Raw genomic sequence first — 20,322 nt, forward strand, 5'->3', positions numbered from 1 at the left:
CAAGATTCCGAGCCTCTTCGTTACATAATCTTCAATTGAATTAAAGCTTCTTCCTGCCAGTTGGTATCTCATTGCAATAATGCGAGTACATTGCCGAGTCCGGTCGCAGGGACAGTTGCACAATTTCGCTTCCTTCGATTAATTCAATTTAACTCAATTACCATGTCCCCCCATCGATCGCAGTCCCTGCCACGTTTCTTTCAGCCGCGGCAAGAAAGCGCGAATATTGAACTGTACTCTACTGCAGCATATCGGCCAGTCAGCAGCATGGCCTGGCCAGTAAATAATTCCATTAGTAATTAATTAAATCAATTGAACTTAATCGCTGGCCCCGGTGCGCGTCCTCTTTCTTTTGCACAGCGAGCTGCGTTTTCATATGAATGAAAGTAGTACCCAGTACATAAAGCGAAGGAAATGCCTGCTGCCTTCTTCCCATGCGATGCGATGATGATGAAATATGCAAAATCAATAATACACGATTCCCTGGATTTCCTTGGGTTTTCTCCGGGAAATGGGTGCCACGGAAAAGTTGAGTGTTTAATTAATGGGCATGGATTGTCAGAATGTGACAACCTCTGGCAACCGGTTGACGGTTGTCACCGGGAAGGAGTGGATAATTGCAACGGATAGTTGTTAAACTGTCAGAACTGGCAAGTTGCAGAGGTGCAATTATATTTGCTGTGCAAGTTTGAGGAATTCTAACATTTCTATTACAATGTAAAATGAGGTCGAAGGAATTTGAGTTTTGTAATTTTTGCTAAATAACACTGTGCAGCATGATTTTCTAGAAAAGATGTTCTAAAGACATATTTGACTTTCTTACGGTTTCCTGAGTTAAAGTTTACTTTTGCTCTAACACTTTCGGTTTGTGGGCACTGCCAGAGCCGTACTCAGGATTTTTGTTAAGGTGGCGAACTCGCAGTTTTGTCAGTCACATTCAATAAGTGTGACGTAAAAGATACACAGATATCACAACAAATTTTCACTATTATATCTGTTTTCTCTGACAGGAAGTGCGAGCTGTCTTCACATATGTTCATCGCTACTTATAAGAATTATGAAACTGAATATTTCCAGAAGTACAGGGATCATGACCAATTCGTAAAAGTTAAGAGAACATCATTTGATTTCAGGGAACGTTGTAGAACTTCTTAAAAGTGAATGGGACATTCTATACTTTCAAGGAACTTCATAGATGTTCAAGAAACATCGTAAACTTCAAAAACTTTATAGACATTCAGTGTTGGCTAAAATCATGTCCAGAAAATCAAAATCAGCTACACACTTAGACAAATTGATGTAAGTGCTCTGAGACTGACATATGCGATATCAGCTGTGATTTTCGATTTCCAAATTAAACCAGAATCAATATTAACCAAGATCAAAATCATCGAAAATCGTAGGATTAGAAGATATATTAAATTATAGAGTCTGAGACATTCCGAAATTCAAGTCAGCATTCCGGATGAAATTAAAATGGCTTCCACAAATCCATGGTATCAACGGAATGTTATTGATGAGTAGAAGCGGAAAATTAACATCCGCCGCCATTTTGAACTTCAAGATGGCGGCCCAAAATCTAAATCCATGCAATAGGGGTATCTACTGAATGGGCTGTGAAATCTATGACAAAAATAAATATTTTTTTTAGTTTGTAAAATCTAATTTGCTGTGCAGTTCAGCTACGCCAGTATTTCACATTCTTGATATTTGCGAGATTTCTAACTTCAAATATGACATATTTTAAAGATCTCAGATTATTAAAAAAACATGGTTCTTGGACTTGGACAACACTGTAGGATACTAACACTCCAAAGCAAGGATGCAGATATTGGCAACGAGTCATGCATCGCATTGTCTGCTGCTCATCAGCGATTTGATGCTATAACAGTAGCGCTAGTTAAGCACAAATACAGTGCTGCACGAATGGTTCATTTTTTCCGGTTTTTTGCTCCCACTCCTCTTCGCTATCATTCGCTGAGTTACTACATTTTGCCATCAAGCATTCGTCACTCACCAGCTGCCTACTTCTGCTCGAAGACTTGGGTGATACATTCGACAGCGATTCGATTCGCAGCCGAATAATATTCACAACGAATGCTTCAGAGCAATGCGTAAGCTACTGGAACTGAAGAGGCACTTAACTTTTTTTTCAACATTTTACAGTTAACATTCCCACACAGTATTCACGGCGAATATTCATCGCGAATATTCACCGTGAATACTCATCGCATCGCTTCGCATCGTTTTGCATCGCACGCAACTACATTTGTATCCGATCACATCAGTTCATATGGACGATGTGAATTGAACGAGACTGTAAAGCTGGGCTTAGACAGGGTAAGTCAATTGATCAAGTTAGTTGAATTCAACTGACTTGACCGCGAATTGAAAGTGTAAACCATGCCATTCAACTGACTTGATCAACTCACTTGAATTGAAAAAAGTTCAACCAGGCTTAACTTTTCAAGCCAATTGAATTCAAGTGAGTTGATCATTTGACTTGCCTAGTCTAAACCCAGCTTAAGGAGGACAGCAAGAACAGCAGGAATAATCCTCGCTCACTGGTCACTCACAGAGACTCAAATCAAAGCATCGTTTGCATCGCTCGAGAATGCTTACTTTGCTTCGTTCTTTCGAACGCGTTCGGAGAAGAAGAGTGATTTTGAGCCGTACGATGTGAAGATCAGTAGCCCTGCTCCAAAGCATTGAGTTTTGAGGAGAATTATAGAGGAATTCTGGCGAGACTTTCAATGGAATTTGAATAGAAATTTCAGGTAATTTTGAGTAGTATTTCAAGAAAATTTAAAAGTAAACTGAATTCTAAGGTCTTCTAATCTGACGAGACAATTCTCGACTATTTTTTCGAAGGGACGTATCAACTTTTGTAAACAATGCATTTGATCGTCGATTTGGCGTAACTGGTAGGTCGCCCACGCATGTTAACACTACCATCACGTAGGGGGAAAACTCCCCTATCTGATAGTGGTGTTAGTATGCGTGGGTGAGCTACCAGTTGCGCCAAACTGACGATCAAATGCATTGTTTACAAAAGCTGATACGTCCTTACGAAAAAGTAATCGAGAATTATGGGAATTATGAATACTTCTCAGGGAACTCAAAAGAAAATCAAAACTCAAAAGGAATTTCAATGAGTATTTAGAAGGCATTCAAAGTTATTTAATTAAATAAACAAAGCTAATGATGATGTAACTACAATCCTGAAACTACACCTACATATCACTTACGGCTGAAAATCTCTTAAATGTTGATCGATCGTTTAATCAAAGAGAAATTCTGCAACGAAATATGGATAATAATTCCAAGGGAATATGGTTATTAACATTGCTAAGAAACATCTTTGCGGACGTTTAAGCCAGTTTGGAGATAGTTTTTAGTTTATAAGAATTTTGAAGAAATATCAAAAAGTTTGGGAGGATTTGGCCGGAAATTTTGAGCACATTTCCAAATAAACTCGGAGTAGTGTTCCAGGAGATTCTGAAGAAGATTCCAACGGAATTCCAAGGAGAATTTCAAGTGAATTCCAAGAGATCATCCTCATGAGTATTTTAAGAACCATTTCAAGAAAAGTGTGAGTAAAATTTCTATAGAATTCTGCAGTGAAATCCAAGAAAATTGTTTCTCAAAACTTTTTTGGCTTTCACCACAGAATTCTATGGACATTTTACTCAGAATTTTCTTAATTCAAAATGGCATATCACTAGATTTCCAGGAATATTCCAAGTGCATTGTAAACAATTTAATGGAATGAAATTAAAGTAATTCCTTGTGAGAATTTATTTTTTTCAAGGGATTTCTTAAGGGAAGTCCTAAAGTGTTCTGATAAAAAATTTCGACTTTTATGGAGAACATTTCTATGGATTACCGAACAGAAGCACAACATTATTTAAAATGACATGAAGACATTTTAAAATAATCCAAAGAAAATCCTCGAGAAATGTGCAAAAATATCAATAGAGAAGTTTCAAAGATGTAGATTTAGAGTTTTAGATTCTATACACAGATTCCATAAATGTAGATTCCCATCCAGAATTACCAAAAATTGCCAACAGTCAGAGACTTCAGTTGAGAACAAATGTCAAGATCCTGGTCTCTGAAAACATTTCCAGATAATGGGGCTGGATTTAAAATTCTAAGTGGAATTATCGAGGTATCGGATTTATTAATAAAAATTATATAGCGGCAATGTATGTAATGTCGGCCTAAGTGTCCCTAATTTGGGCCCATACATAAATTCAGCAATCGACTAAATTTTTAATAACAACCAAAAATATCCATTAGTACCATCCCAATGACGCGTTCATCTAGATACAATTGATAAATAGCAGATTTTTAGCGATGGACCCAATCTTAGATCCATAGGCCAACATTAGAGCCATTTTCCCTATGTATTGAAGTTTTCCCGGTTGTTTGCGATTGCCGGTTCAGTGGCCACCATGCTTTTTCCCGGTTTTAACTCTTCGGGCACTGAACCATTTTATATACCTCGGAGCCCCAAACCTAAAATGAAGTCGACATTTTTTGGAGGTCGCTCACTGTTTTTGCAATATTTCCGTCATTTTTTAACCGATTTTCGATGTTTTGGTTTTTTTTGAAAGGGTATTAGTTTGTCTTTATTATGTTATAATCGATTATGTCATATAGTTCCGTGGCCACATCGTAAATTCCGGATTAATTTCTGTCGAATCGGTAGACAAGCCGTTTCAACAAGTTAGAAGTGATTGATTTATCCCATCGCAATTTTTCCTGGTAGCCTACAAAATTATCTAATAGATTGCACTATAGTCATTTTTCTATTTGAACTACTGACCAAGTACTAGCCGTAGGAGTATGATCCATGGGACTTTCAAAGGAATATTTATCTTTTAAAGTTGGACATGTCGTGCGATGCATGTTTCGCACAAACCCGATGAAATATAAATAATGTAGACTATAAGATATAATTTTGATCAATCTGGTAATGCATTAACATGTCGCAGATTACATAGGGAAGAGCACTACTTCCGCACAGGACCCATTTTCGTCGCCCCCGCCGTGTCTCGGATGTCCCTCAACTCGTTGAGCTGATTTTCCGTTTAAGTATAACTAGATTATGTTGAACATCACGTTCAAGAAATTAGCTCAACTGGTTGAGGAACAGTCGAGAAATAGCGGTGAACGACGCAAATGGGTCCTATGCCTAAAGTGCACCCCACACGACAGTTTTTATTGACAATAATCATATTGTCAATACATATTATATTGACGTGAATATATCTATATTGAAAATATTTATGTATTCACATCATCAATAATATTGTCAATACTTAGAAGTATTGACAATATTTATTACCGTGTGGGGTTCGCTTAAGCAGTGCTCTTCCTTACTTATTAAAAAAAATGTCTCTACATATATGCATTCCTACCCATACAGCGCAACCAAAAAGGTTTATCAACGAGGAGTTTTTACATGCAATTTCAGAACAAAGAAGAAAACAGCAAATTATTTAAGGCGATTCCTTGTAGAGTCCACAAATGGCCGCCACGTAGGCTTTACAAGCAATTCCACTAAAAATTTTCACGTTCACAAATCTCGGAAATTAATGCCTCATTTCACCTGAAATTACTACTTCGTGTATGCTGCAGTGCAAGAAACGAGAAGTAACAGTTTCATTGTAGTACGTGTCGTGGAAGCTGATATTTGTGCACTTAAAGTTTCGAAGTGGTTACAAAAAAAAAGGATCTCACAACAAATCACCTTAATAGAAAGGTGTCCTTGAAAACCCCCTTTCCTCGCTCTACGTTATTCGTAAGACGCAATATGTAGGGGACAACAGTCCAAAATGCACCCCGGGGCAAAACGCCCGATGCGATTTTTCATGGTATTCCCGTTTTAATTCATTAATTTGACAAGCCACAAGGCTAGTTTAGTACTTAAACTAGCATTTCGGCACAAAAAATCCCAGAATTAAGAGTGGAATAGCTATGAAAAATCAAATCGGGCGTTTTGCCCCGGGGTGCATTTTGGGCTGTTGTCCCCTATGCATGCATAGCAGTGGGTGCAACTTTGTTCCTAACGCGTTCTTCGGGGTACTGCCTTCCCCCGAAGAACGCGGTAGGAACAAAGTTGCACCCACCGCTTTCATTCAGTTGTTTTGTAACCAACCGATCTGATTTTTTGTATGTGATTAGTCTAGGGTGGGCACTGATCACATACAAAAAAAAATCAGATCGGTTGGTTACAAAACAACTGAATGAAAGCGGTGGGTGCAATTTTGTTCCTACCGCGTCCTTCGGGGGGATACAGTATACAGTAGCTATGGTTTATTATATGTGTAAGCACGCTGCACAAGAAATTAGTACGCATTTCGAACTTGTTCAAACAAGACGTTGCCGACCTAGCAAGTGCTTCATTCATTTTTTCACAATGGATTCAGACACTGCAGCTGAGGAAGATTTTGAAATCGGCATCAATTCCGATATCGATTTATCTGACGTGGATAGTGTATGGGAGGAAGAACAAGAGGATCCAAAAGAAAATGACATTGTTAGCGCGGAAGAAGAGTTGGAGGATATAGCACTGAGCCATTCACAAGCGTGGTACGAATCAAAAACAGGTAAGTTTTAAGGCTACGTCATCGCAAATCGAATGAATTGAGAAAAAGTTTATCAAATGTTGTTGGACAGGATTCATATGGACGAAAACACCAGCATCCTCTGAAATATTTCGTGTTCGACCTCCCAATAAAGGATTGAGTGCTTATAGTCAGCATGTTACATCTATCATGGATTGTTTTAAATTATTTATTTCTGATGGAATAATTCAAAAAATTATTCGCTATACGAATGAACATGGACGCGACGATCCCAAAGAGAAAGACTGGAAGGAATTAACGGAAAAAGAGGTCTGGGCATTTTTTGGATTATTGATGATAGCTGGTGTACAGAAACAACAAAAAACACCAATAAAAACGCTTTGGACTACTGAATATTTTCTCCGCCAAGCATTTTTTCCGACAGTTATGTCCAGAAGTAGGTTTCAAGCCATTATGAGACATCTGCGATTTGATTGTCGCACTGATCGTAGTTTATTGCTCAAAAATAATGATCAGCTAGCGGCGATTCGGTTGGTTTATGATGAGTTTGTCAGCAATTGTATAAAAAGCTACAATCCATCCCAAATCATCACAATCGATGAAAGGCTAGTTCCATTCAAAGGAGGATGTAAATTTGGAGTTTACATGAAAAACAAACCTGGTCGGCATGGATTGAAAGTATGGGTTGCAGCAGATTCAGAAAATGCCTACGCCTGCAATCTACAAGTTTACTTCCCAGGTAATAGGTGTTCCTACTTTTGTAACATATATTGAAACTTTCTGGTCTTGTTATAGGGTCACATTTATTGTCAAAGACAACTCAAGGAAGCAGTAAACAGTTGCCGAGTGAAGTAGGAAGCACAACCAAATTGAAGAAAAAGTGTATCCGATCAAAGAAAACCGTCAAAGTTCTAAAAAAACCTAAAATACGAGAAGAGAACCAAGGTCGTCGAGTTGTTATGGACTTGGTACAACCTTTTCTGGATCAGGGAAGAGAAGTAGTAGTTGACAACTTTTTTTCCTCAGTAGATTTGGCAGAAAAACTACTTGAGAGGAAAACTTACTTGACAGGAACTCTGCGTAAAAATAAAAGAGAAATCCCGTTAGCATTTTTGCCTTCAAAATCTCGCAAAGAGCATTCATCTTTAATTGGGCACAAAAAACGGTTAACATTAACCTCATACGTACCCAAAAAGCACAAAGCTGTTCTTGTGCTGTCCAGTAATCCTCATATTCGAGGCATATCTTTCTCTGAAAAACATAAACCAAATATTGTATTGCATTACAATGCTTCAAAAGCAGGAGTTGATACTTTAGATCAGGTCACAAGAGACACGTCATGTGCCAGAATCACGTATCGTTGGCCTGTGCGATTATTTTGGGATATTCTTGATATTGCTCTGTATAATTCGTACATTATTTTCATTACCAAATATCCTGACTGGAACAAAAATAATTCTGGCAGACGAACGCTATTTATAAAATATGCATCTTATTTTATGGTAGAAGATTTCGTTACTCAGAGATTCGAAAAATCTGTTGCTGGTGGAATACCACTTGAATGTCAAGATGACATGCACATGTTATTGCAGCACATCGATGAAGTACGACGAAATCTGCCAGGATACTCACAAAATGCTGAAAATGACGCTCAGAGTTCTGCAAACCCTCCTGAAAATCGTATTTCTTGTGCAATATGTAGCAATCGTCGCAAATCTACAACCCTCTCATGTGAAACGTGCAAACAGTATTATTGCCAAAAACATCGATGGGAAAAGAAAATAATCAGCTGTATAAAAGACTGCTCATCAGATCGTAGAACACACGCCAAAAAATCTAGGAAGACTGTTTGCGAGTGCGGAAAACGAAGTACAGTAACATGTGTGAATTGTAGCTTATGTATTTGTTCAATCCACAGGAAAACAGAAGTGCAATATTTTTGTAAAAATTGCTATGTGGCTTGAACGGAAATGTATTTGGTGCATTATTATTTGTTTTTATCAGGACTGAATGATAAATAAAAATTTAAACAAACTAAACAAAAGCCACAAATCAATTGGTCTGAATGAATGAAATAAAAATTGGGGTAGGCTAGGGGTTAGGAGTTATTTATCTTTTAATAGTTTAAACTATTGGGGCATAAAAAAATAAAATTAAACATTTGACTTCCAAACCAGCTTCTACAACAGTTTGGTAAAAGCGTAACTCATGAAAAATTGTCTGAATTAAAAAAAAATGTTTTCTTCACCGAAAAACATAAAAAACTTTATTTTTCCAAATGAACCCCATTTTTGAATTGTATTTTAAGATTTTATTTTCTGGGAAGTCAATTTAATTACTTACAAAGTTACAATATGGACGGCTTGCATGGGCACTTTTGCAGGAAAAAGTTTGACTAACAATACATTTTTCTGTCTCCTTTAAAAATATTCTAAGCAAATATAATTTTCATGCAGCACCCTCCCAAATTAGAGTAAAAATGTTGTGGATGAGAGGACTTTGAGAACGGGCACCAAAATATTGTATATACCTCCGAGCCACTAACCAGAAATTAAGTCGGCATTTTTTGGAATTCACTCACACGCGCACTCACGCAATAAATTCGATAATTTAAACCATAATAATGTTCGATGATTTTTAAATAATTTAGAAATGATGGCTTAATTCCACAGTATTTTTACCAAGAAGCCAATAAAAATATCGAATAGGAAGCTCCATGTTTACTTTTTTTTGGGTAGCTGATCGAGCAGAAGATGGCCTATGGAACTATTAAAGGGACAATCATCTCCAGCAAGTTAACCATAACGTAAGACACATATTTTTGTTCAATCTCATGTGTTATAATATTGCAGATTGCATATTTATTTTTAAAAAATCGACGGTGCCTTGATTATGTACACAGATTGGTTTTCGCCTTGCTTTGCGGCTCCATTTTCTCTCACTATTCTGCGCTCGCTGGACGATGAGCAACAAAGTTTCTTCAATTTACGAAGGATAGTGTCATGTGTAATAGTGACTCAGAGTTAATTGAAATAAAATCAACCTAAGTAGGTTGACTGAAATAAAAACAATCTGCTTATTAAACTCACTGTAAGGGCACGTACTTTCTTCCAGAACATCCTCAAACATTATGAATGTGGTCAATTGGTGGAAAACTGACTTCAAATGTGATGCAAAAGCTATATTTTATCAAGCAGTAGGGAGATAATTTGTCGCTCACCATGATTATCTAGCGGCGCCGGTGGTGCAGTGGTAAGCGTGATTGCCTCTCACCCCAGCAGGCCTGGGTTCAATCCCAGTCGGCGCTGCCGGGATGTTCTGAGGCATAACATTTCTGATCACGGGAAGTAATGTCGTTGGTCCCCGGTTCATGAGTTGATGGGTCGATAAGGAAGGTCCAGGTGTGAGAGCTGCCTCCCTGGCGGCGTCGGTAGCATTGGTGCTCAGCACGGAAAACAAGATCGACGTAAAACAAATCCAAAGAAAAAAAAACCATGATTATCTCACGAAAACAAATGTCATTTTGAGGTTTGCATCGGTTATCTTTCAAAGTCCAGAACTCGGTCAGTAGTACAGTTAAAAATTTGTAAGTGGTACATTCTATTAGATAATTTTATAAGCTTTCAGGCAAAAATACGAAACCCCAAATCAATTCATTTTAACTTTCAGAAACGGCTTGTCTACCAATTCGACAGAAATTAACCCGAAATTTGCGGTGTTTTACATGACCGTGTAGCCTTATCAGCTAGTTCACAAAAAAGTTGAAAAAATAACCTTTAAAACGGTAAAAAAACATTTAAAAAAGGATGAGTAGAACCCGAGATACATTATTTTGAAAAAAGTGTTGACTTCATTTTCAGTGTGGTAGTCGAAGAGTTAAATAGGTTAATATGGTGGTTACGGCATTTTATTTTAAATGCAGAAAACGGGATCAAAACCCTCTCCATGAAAATTTATTTGGTTTGAAGATCGCAAAAAGTTGTCAAATTATGCTCCATAATTTAATTAATATTATGAAGCCCGTAATTTGAAATATTCTTAAAGGTCTCAGAATATTGAAATGTATCTAAGTTTCATGTAAATTATTAGAGGCACGCTAGGCCCAATTGATAGATTGATCGTTGAAATTCTTATAGAAAACAACGAGATTTACGAACATTTGAATAATTAGACTGAAATTTTGTTCAAAGATTCCATGAACAAATTATTAAAATGTTAGGTTAGGCCAGTTTCTCACATACTTGAACTTTGCGAGCTTTTTAACTTGAAATATTGAGTATTTTGAAGATCTCAAATTTTAATAAAAATCATAGCTCTTGGACTTGGATATTTTTTTAGGATTCTGACACTGTGAAGCATTGGCTAGAAAATTATGATGAGAATGTCAATTTTTTTTCTAGGATAGTTGTACAGGAAATCTAGGGATGATCCTAAAGAAACTCTGGGAGAATTTCAATGGAATTTAACTGGAATTTCAGGTAATTTTAAGAAGCATTGAAGCATGGTTTTTCTGAAGAGACTATTATGGGGATTATGATAAGTTATAATTCCAGGGACTCTAAAGCAAATCGAAAGCAATTTCAGGGAGCATTCTAACGGAACTCTGAGCCTATTTCCTTCAAAGTGAGTTAACCCAACCGTAATCTAGTCATTAATACAATCTTGAAACTACGTCTAATGATCACCTACACACTAATCTAGGCCTCCGTCGTTCGGTAAATTTTGAACTGCAGATCTTTTCGGTAAAAGTTTAAAAATCAGTGAAAAATCCAATTTGTAATAAATTTAATCCGAGCTTGTACAGAATTTGTTCAGTTTGCCCCATTTAATCATGAAAAATAACATTTATTCATTTTCTTGATTTCTCATGTGCAACGGTCATTTGAAAATTTTACCGACTTGTTCTGCTGTTCAAAAACCCGGTAAAATCGTACCGACTTCGGTGATCTGATTTAAGTGTGTACGACTGGAAATTTCTTAAATTTTGATCAATCAATTAAACAATCATAGAGAAAATTTGACGAGAACCTGATGGAAATGTGGATAATAATTCCATGGAAATCTTATTCGTGAAATAGCTCAACCAATTATTTGCAGAATTTCATGCAAGTTTGAAGATAGTTTGAAGCGAAGTCCAAGAGAATTGGGTTGTTTAACTTCGAAAAATATACCGATTTTTATATATCATCTGATAGAGTTTCATTTTCTGAGCACAACGATATTTTTATAGATTCCGTAGACATTCATCTCGATTTTAAAATCAAGATTTAAATTTTTGATTGTTGACACTAAATCTATTCGTTGACCGCTCGCTCCCATATAAAGTCCCACCAAGAGGCGATAAGATGGTGATTTTTGCTAATGTAATCGAACTCATTTAAAATAGTTCCAGCGTACCAAAATTGATGAAATTTTGGATTTCGGTTTAATGCAGATAACGAATATGTATTTAACTTTAACAACCCAATCTATAAGAATTTTGAGGGAATTTCAAGGAGTTTCCGGAAGGGTTTGGCCAGAATTTTTTATCAGTGGAAATATCGAAGTAGGCCGCGCTGCGAAAATAACGTGTTTTTGTTTTGCTGCGCCGTTTTCGCTCTTGTAAAACTGCGCCGTTTTCGCTCTTGTAAAAAATAATTACAATTACAATTACAATTCTACATCAAGAAAAAGTTAAACTAAAAGTACAGAAGTGGTATTAACAAATGTTTCAAGTGATAAGTATCAAATCCCACGTATCCCTTGTGTTTGTCGGAGTTTTTAGTGATATAAGTCGAATGTAGAATCAAATCCTTCTTATTCCTTGCTTAGTGATACCGTTTGTTCAAATTAACGCTTTGGAACGCTCAGCTTAGTTCATTTACCATCCATATAATTATTTCTGTTTATTCATATAAATTGCAATTGTAATTTTATTACTAAATACGTGCCAGTATCAAAGAAGTATTTTTTTGAAATGTGAATACACTTCAGATATCCATTTGATGTGTGAATGTGTTCATGCTGGGCTTTTTGTATTTGAAGTTGACCTCACAAGGTACGTGTATGAACAAGTATTCTTGAAATGGATCGTTGGATTTACAGAAGAGTCGCCTTCCATTTCCAGGGCTAAAAATATTTGCATCTGTAAAAACAGTTTTATCAACAAATAGGTGCAGGTAAGTTTCGTCCATAATAAGACTGCCGGCCAGTAGAAGATGGGTTGCATCGACACACACATACAATTCCAAAGAAAGTAGTAGTAGCAGTAGTGCTCCAAGATAATCTGAGATAACCAAGGAATACTAAGGAGAGTTTCAAGAGAATTCCAAGATCATTCCAAGAGATCCTCTTAAGGGCATTTTGAGAAGAATTCTGAGATGAAATTCATGGAAATTTATGGGAGAGTACGTCTCTTAATTCTAAACGGCATACCAAGAGATTTCCAATGAATAATCCAAGCGAATTCGGAAGAAAATTATGATGAGCATTTAAACAAATTCTCGTCAGAATTAAGAATGCGAAGATAATTTAAAGGTTAATCAAGGGTTTTCTGGAAGGAATTCCTTAAGTGTTCTGCAAAGAATTCCGATAACTTCTAGCAATACCGAACAGAATCATAAGATTATTGGGAGAAATGCTGAAAGTAAAAATAATTATGAGGACTTGCTGGAATGATCCCAAGCAAATCCTTGATTTGCAAAGATATCCAGAGATGGGTTCCTAAGGGCGCGTGCATTAAGTACGTCACGCTAAATTAAGGAAAAATCATCCTCCCTCCTCTCTTTCGTCACGTTTATCCAATACCAAATGCATTGCATGTCAGACAAGTGTAAACCCATTCATCTTCTTCCTATTTTTCTTATTCTTCGCATTTAAAGCTTATTGCTTATCGCATATTAGCTTATTGCGCGCTCTCAACTTAGTGTTCTAGATGCTCTTCTATTGTTACTAATTGAGAGCAATTTTTGCATTAGTATAATTATGGGGCAAGTAAAATCATACTCTATGTTTGGAGAAGTCGAGAAAATGTCCAACCCGAAAAATTCCTAGACATTCCTGGTCTTAGAAAACTGTTTATTATGGGGCTAGACATTTCAGAAAAGTATAACACTAAGGTATGTGAGAAAACATCCTCTATAGACGTGTATTCACTATTCCAGAAAAGGAGACATTTCCTAAAAATTGTGACTTTGCCCCGTAACGTGGGTAGATCACCTTTTCGTGGTACGTTACGGGATGTAAAATCTACCACCGATTTCTAGTCCTGACTACTTCAAACTAGGGGAACAGGATTTTTCAGTAATCCGAGGAACATCTTAGTCCTTGTTACTTTTTATGCCTTGTTGATAGTGGCAAGACTCGGCTTTGTCCACCGAGGATGATCTTGAAACAAGGAAAAAATGAGTTAGTTAGTCTTCATCTATGTGATTCATAATCTTCTATTCGTTGTTTCCTAGTTTGAAGTGGTTAAGACTAGGGTTCTGATGCATGGTCATTATCGGTGTCATTCCTTAATTTTGTTGCTAAGGAATCCAATTTTGATTGACAAAGGGGTGCGCCTTTGGAGGGTGTTCCAACACTCCGAAGGGTATAAAGAGCGGTACCTTTCAATTAGAGTCGGATCCTTGCGATAAATGCGGGAATGACAACTAAAAAAATCGAATATTTCATCATTTCTCAATAGCGATGGATTAATACGACATGCACTAAACTAAGGATACGGGATATACTACAATAGATCAAATTACAGGTAGCAGTGGTGTTAGGTCCAGAACAGAGGGAAAAAAATATAAAATGAAACATTCCAAAATTATAAAAAAATAATAATCAAAATGTCAGACTTTTGGGACATTTGTTTACTTTTTAGATCTCAGACTTAATTTTTCGTATCCTGTACTATGGGAAAGTAAAAATTTCCCGGCTTGAAGAAATAATCAAGGTTTCAAAAGAAATATTCAAGACATCGGACTTTGTTTGTGTTTGAACATTTATTAACAGAATTCGATTAATATGAATACAAGTGTTTGTCCATTTCACGGGAAACGAGAAACAGCTGATGGCTCTTTCTGGGAATTCCCGGGAATCGGGAAATATTTTAGTTCAGGGACCAGAAAAGTATAAAGTTGTTTACATCGCATAAAATGTACATGCTGCCTCCGAATTTTCTTCGGACTTCTTCCGGATTTTTGATTATGACTACTCTTGAGAGTTTCTTTTAGCCCAGAAGATATTTGCGACTTACGAAGCTTCTTCCAAAAGTTCTTCTGGCTTCCACGAAAGCTTTTTTTGACTTCCACTGGAAATTCATCCAACTTCTTCAGCAAATTTCTTTAAACTTTCATTGTAAGTTTTAATTCAATCGTTTTTAACTATCACAGAAGTGTTTTCTACATTCCCGGGTGATTCGTTTGACTTCCTTGATAAGTATTTCAAGCTTCGTATGCAGATGTCTTCTGACTCCCCCGGCTCCTGGTGTCACCCGGAAATTACTTCTGCCCACCATCGGATTTTTTTTTCGATTTCTTCTGAAACATTCTTCAGATTTCTCTGGAAGTTTCTTCAAACTGTCTTCTCTGGGAAATTTCTTATTACTTTCATCAAAACATTATTCTCGGTTCTCCCAGTTTTCCCGGATTAGTGGCCAGCCTATGAAAACCATCAAAACCAGATGATTTAAAGTTGAAGAGTACAACAATGATTCAAACTAAGGCTGAATTGAAATCGATGAAAGAACACTTGTTAAGTATCAAATTGCTACCTGCGAACCTATTTTTTGATGCAACTGATACGAAAGATTGCTACATATTTTGATGCAGTTTATTCTATGTTTCAGTTCTCAAGCATCCAAAATCATTAGTCCAAAGCCTTAAATCAGCTCAAATGCAGCACTGCTAGTGTTAAACAGCTTTTAATCAGCATTGCGTAGTGCCTATGAGCGATAGAATAATTGAAACCCAGTACCAGCATTATATGATCTCCTTAAAGTGCTATGATTATACGATTATACGATGCTTACAAGCCCCAAATCATAACCCTAAAGACAGGAAACGTCTTTCTACTCAAACAACACAGATCACTGCAATCAGATAGGCATTGAAGCACTATTTTACATAAGAATTTAAGGTGTTTCCGTGTAGAGTCCTGTTTTTGATCACTCTTCGCAATTTCAAGAGCACAAATCTGAAGATTTACAAGCTTTATAAATCTGTAAATTACAGACATTGTAATGCAGCAAACAACAAATAGTAGTGTCAGCTACGTGCAATCACAAAAGCCTTCATATTTTGACTTCCACATGATTTTTATGTGATTACACATAAACAGAATCCATTCAGGAGTAGGTACATATGAAATTTATGCTTCAAATGAATAGCATGTGTGGTCACAAATGGCTTTTATGTGTACACATATTAAATATGTGTTCGACACATTGCAAAATTTCTATGTGTGGGATAAAAAACAGTCACCTTAAGACTAGATTAGGGCTGCGTTTTAATGCTATCTGTTTATTTGAATTGAGCAGTTAGACTTTCGAGTACCAATGAAAGAGAAGTGCTAGTATTCCTACGGCAATTCTGAATTATTATGATTTATAAATCGCCGTTATATAGAAAGTCTTAAAGACGTTCCATTGATTTTCTTAAAAAATGTGATTCAATAAACTCAACCAGTACTTATTAAAATGGCGGTAGATGATGCCCCTTTATTTTTATTTTTCAATGGAACAACTCCGCGCAGACTAGTCCACACTTGAGGAGTTACTTTTAAGAACACGAACCTCACCATTCATGCGGTGAAAAGATCTGTAAACTGCAGACATCATTTATTTTATCGCAGGAACAATTGATCAAACTTCGACGTACACAAACATCTGAGTATTTTGACTTAAAATATTATGAAGTGATGCATATGATTGTTGAGATTAGTGCTCGTGAAAACGCGTAATGGAAGGATTCCATCAATCTTCTCCTTAATCGTTTCTATTTTAAGAACCCATTCCGTGCAAATCTTTCACAGTTCATATGGTCAGTAGGGAGACAAATTAGCATCCATCGAGGTACAGCTCATGTATGATTTGTCGACAGAATTGCATGGAAAACTGCCACACCGATTGCTTTTTCAATGAATCCAGAAATCCTTCCCTGATATTTATCCGTTTGAAAGTAAATCGCCCTTCCTGGCGGAGAAAGGGGTTCCCTGTGTTTATCGCTCATCTCCCGGTCGCACAATTTTCGCAATTTCCACCATCATTTACATTTTAGCCATCATCATCATCATCAACACCAAACCCCTAATATCTTCTCGCCCGGAAGTCCAGGGAAGAAAGAGCAAACGCTCGCAAAAATCCGAGGGAAAAAAATACCGAGATTAATAATTAAATCTCTGAGTTATGAGTTTTCACGTTATTTTTAGGATCAACTCACAACCTCTCAGAAATCGAATCGCGTGCGTGAGTTGTTGGTACTAATCGATTTGCGATTCCATGGAAGGTCCAGAATTTGTGCAACGTTACAACCGAAGCAGGAAGAGGAAGAGGTGCAGGCGGTGATTAATTTGCACGATTTTCCCGCAGATGCACATGCCAGGCAGGGCACACCAAAGGGGAAAATCAATAAACTATGTGTAAGAAGATCCCAGTGAGTATCATCAACGTCGTCGTCGTCGTCGTCATCATCATCATCATCATTCGCAAACGACCGGGACCATCATCCTTTCCCTCCGGTCCCACCACCATCACCACCAGGACGAGTAGGGAAAAGTGAGATTTGCTAGAACGGCGACGACGAGTGAGAGCAGCTACCTACATAGGGAGGAGATTTATGAGATTTGAGGACCCGAAGTTCAGGGAACCCTGTTTGGGAGGTGGTAAATACGAGACGCTGTTTTTAGAAGGGAACAGCTGACTGCTCGGCCTGGATCGATTAATCGGGAAAATGACGACGGTCTCTATTGATTTGTGAGGTTAGGGCGATCCGGTTCCGGGGTTTAGCAGCAGAGGGTCGTTTGCCGCCGATGCAACGAGGGTGATTAATAATAAATCGGAAAACAGAAAAGGGTGCTCTCACCATCTATCCCACAGTAGGCCGAGTGGTGCAGTGCAGCGACACAGGGCTTGCTATGATCAGGTTCTAGCAGAAGCAGCATCAGCATCAGCAGCACATATTCTTTCCGCACACTTGTTCACTCATGTGACGGATGGTTGGCCAAACAGACAACACTGACTGACTGACGGACTGGTCGAAGAAGCGACGGCTCAAACAACGAAACGTTCACGAACACTTTTCTGCTGCGGTCGTTCCAATCACATTCATATTCTAGTAGCGTTTTCAATTCACTCTGTTGTTATTATTGCTTTTCATATTTTGTTTTCTCGCTTGACGTTCTGAAGCAATGTGCCATTGTTTTTGTTTCCAGAGTACTGTCACATGCTGCACTTGAAATATGACATATACACACACGACGGATGGACACACCGCAAACAGCCCGAGAGATACTAGCGAGGAGGCGCGAAAAAAATTAATTAAATTTCTCGAAACCGTTGCTGGCACGATCGAGCGACACCGGTGACACTGTCGCCGTGCATGTTATCACTCGCTTTTAATCAATATCAATCAAAGTGTTGATTAATTACGAACTTTTTCGATTGTTTTCCCGTGTCCTAACATTTTTTACTCGCTGTTTTATCAATCACATACGTGCACTACCAGACATGGTCTGATTGCTTTATTTTTGTTGTGTTCTGTTGTTGTTATTTTTTTGCTTCGGCAAATGACGTTCCGAGTTATTAATTTAATTTAATCAAAAACTGAAAACAACTGATGACGATAAACATGATTGACGAAATCTTCTCAGCAGTTCACTTATCAGCGCGCTCTGGTCGGTTCCCGATTATTGGAGGGAGCAGGTATAATTGATTAATAGAGTGTGTTCTATTTATTTTTTTTTTTATCACAAGGCGTAAGCTGATAGAGCTCAAGCCGTTGAATCCCGCGTTGATTGCACTTGAAGGTGTGGAAATTAATTGCTTCTATGGACGCTGTTATCACGCTCGCTTGCCGCTGATATTTGGTCAGCTCCACGGGAAATTAATCGATAAGCGAACAATTCATCAAATTGACACTGACCGAAAACACGAGATAAATTACGTTCTTATTTTCCGTTGCACAAAGTAGGCTCTTCGTTTGATTTTTTCTCGAAAGAAAAAAAAAAGTCGGTTGCGCCTACTGCGATCTTCCACCGGAAAATTGGCAACAAATTTTGTTCTATGTTTCACAACGATCATTTGATTTGCACCTGTTCAGCAATAAAAACAAAGCCGAAGAAGACCCAAACTGTCCTCCTTCTGCACTTGTCTCCCGAACGATACACGATCCCACGCACTTCCTGTCAAAAGAACCGCACCACGTAAAAAAAAAAAACGAACCACAAAATGCACACTCAACCAACTCAAGATTGTTTATCTTGATTTCCAGCGCGGCGACAGTGCCGGGACTGTTGACGGAGTGTTCCGGATCCGCGAAGCGCGACTTGCAGACTGACTGGTCTCAGGATTCCGTAACCCCCCGCGCGCGTGTGACTCACGAGGATCTCCTCCACTCGAAGCTGGGGCGTATTGTGTACCTGTTTGTGTAAGGTGTTCAAAACCGTGCGGAGCTTACGATGGTACCGTACACTTCCTCCCTCTATCACTCACGCTGTGCAACTGAAGTTGCTTGTTGTTGCGGAGAGTGTTCAAGTGCGCCACCGTGACAAGCAAGACAGTGCGAGTACAACAGAAGGAAGCGGCCACCGAACAACCGAACGATCGAAGACGGCAGACGAGTGAGAGCACAATATGTGTGTGCACACGATGCGAGCGTTACCGAACGAATGATGAAGTACGCGCTCAACGTCTATGTATGCAAGGCAAGCACTAAGCGCAAAAACCGTAAGTACACACAAGTACACGGCGAAGAAACTCCGTGTTGCGCGGAGATGAAGGAGAGCGAGCAAGCAAGAATCGAGAAGAGAGCGAGCGTTCGTTCGCGGCACTCAGTGCGCTCCCACCCACCGCTCGCACGAGCAAAAACATGCACAAGTGCCAACCAGTCAGGTCACTCACAGGACGAGCAAAACGGAATCTAAAGAAAAACAAACCTGCCCAACTCGAACGAACAAACGGACGAACTCAGCGCCCAACTCACACCGACGACATTCGCAACTTGCTGCCGAACGAATTGCCAAAGCAATACTGAACTGACTCCGATTTGAATCCTTGTCCTGGCAGCAGGACCGGCCAGTATTTGCGCAAACCGCAACTATGCGCAGCATCCTTGTTCACCTACTCTCTCTCGCTCCATCATCACTCACTCGGCGTGACATGCTTTGATGATGTACAACAACGCTCACTCACTCACCACCCCCTTATGCTTGGGTGCTGGGAGTGAGGCGAGGAGGTTCTTTCGCTCACTACTTTTTGTGTGTTCAATTTTATGCTTGTGCTTAGAGAACAAGAAGAAGATTGCGCGCGGTGGAGCTCTCCGGATCATCGGCTCGGCTCCAATGGAGCGCTCGTTGCACACCTTTCCGCCTCCCATCCATCCATCCATCCACATCCCAGTGAGCGTTTGTTTTCAATGTTTCAATCGTCGTGTTCTATATCAAGCCGCCCAGGAGTGATATGTACTCTTGGTCAGAGCGAGACCAATCCTTTAACTCTATCATTTTTACTTTTTTGTTGTTGTTGTTCCGTTGCCTTCTCGCT

At 38.5% G+C, this 20,322-nt stretch overlaps 1 protein-coding gene across 7 annotated transcripts in view; it reads right to left on the reverse strand.

Annotated features, from left to right (window-relative positions):
• The window catches only part of ab (abrupt), a 222,850-nt gene extending 203,416 nt beyond the window's left edge, over positions 1 to 19,434 (reverse strand). For 4 of the 7 annotated variants that reach the window (XM_065227481.1, XM_065227480.1, XM_065227476.1 and 1 more), the window contains exon 1: positions 19,200 to 19,434. The gene's annotated coding sequence lies outside the window, so the exon portion shown is untranslated. The other 3 variants (XM_065227479.1, XM_065227478.1, XM_065227477.1) reach the window with 3 other exon arrangements.
• Between the last annotated feature and the right edge of the window lie 888 nt (positions 19,435 to 20,322).

Source organism: Ochlerotatus camptorhynchus, unplaced genomic scaffold (genome assembly GCF_037179485.1).
Source record: "Ochlerotatus camptorhynchus isolate MF236.1 unplaced genomic scaffold, CSIRO-AGI_Acam_v1.1 ptg000274l, whole genome shotgun sequence".
NCBI lineage: Eukaryota > Metazoa > Arthropoda > Insecta > Diptera > Culicidae > Ochlerotatus > Ochlerotatus camptorhynchus.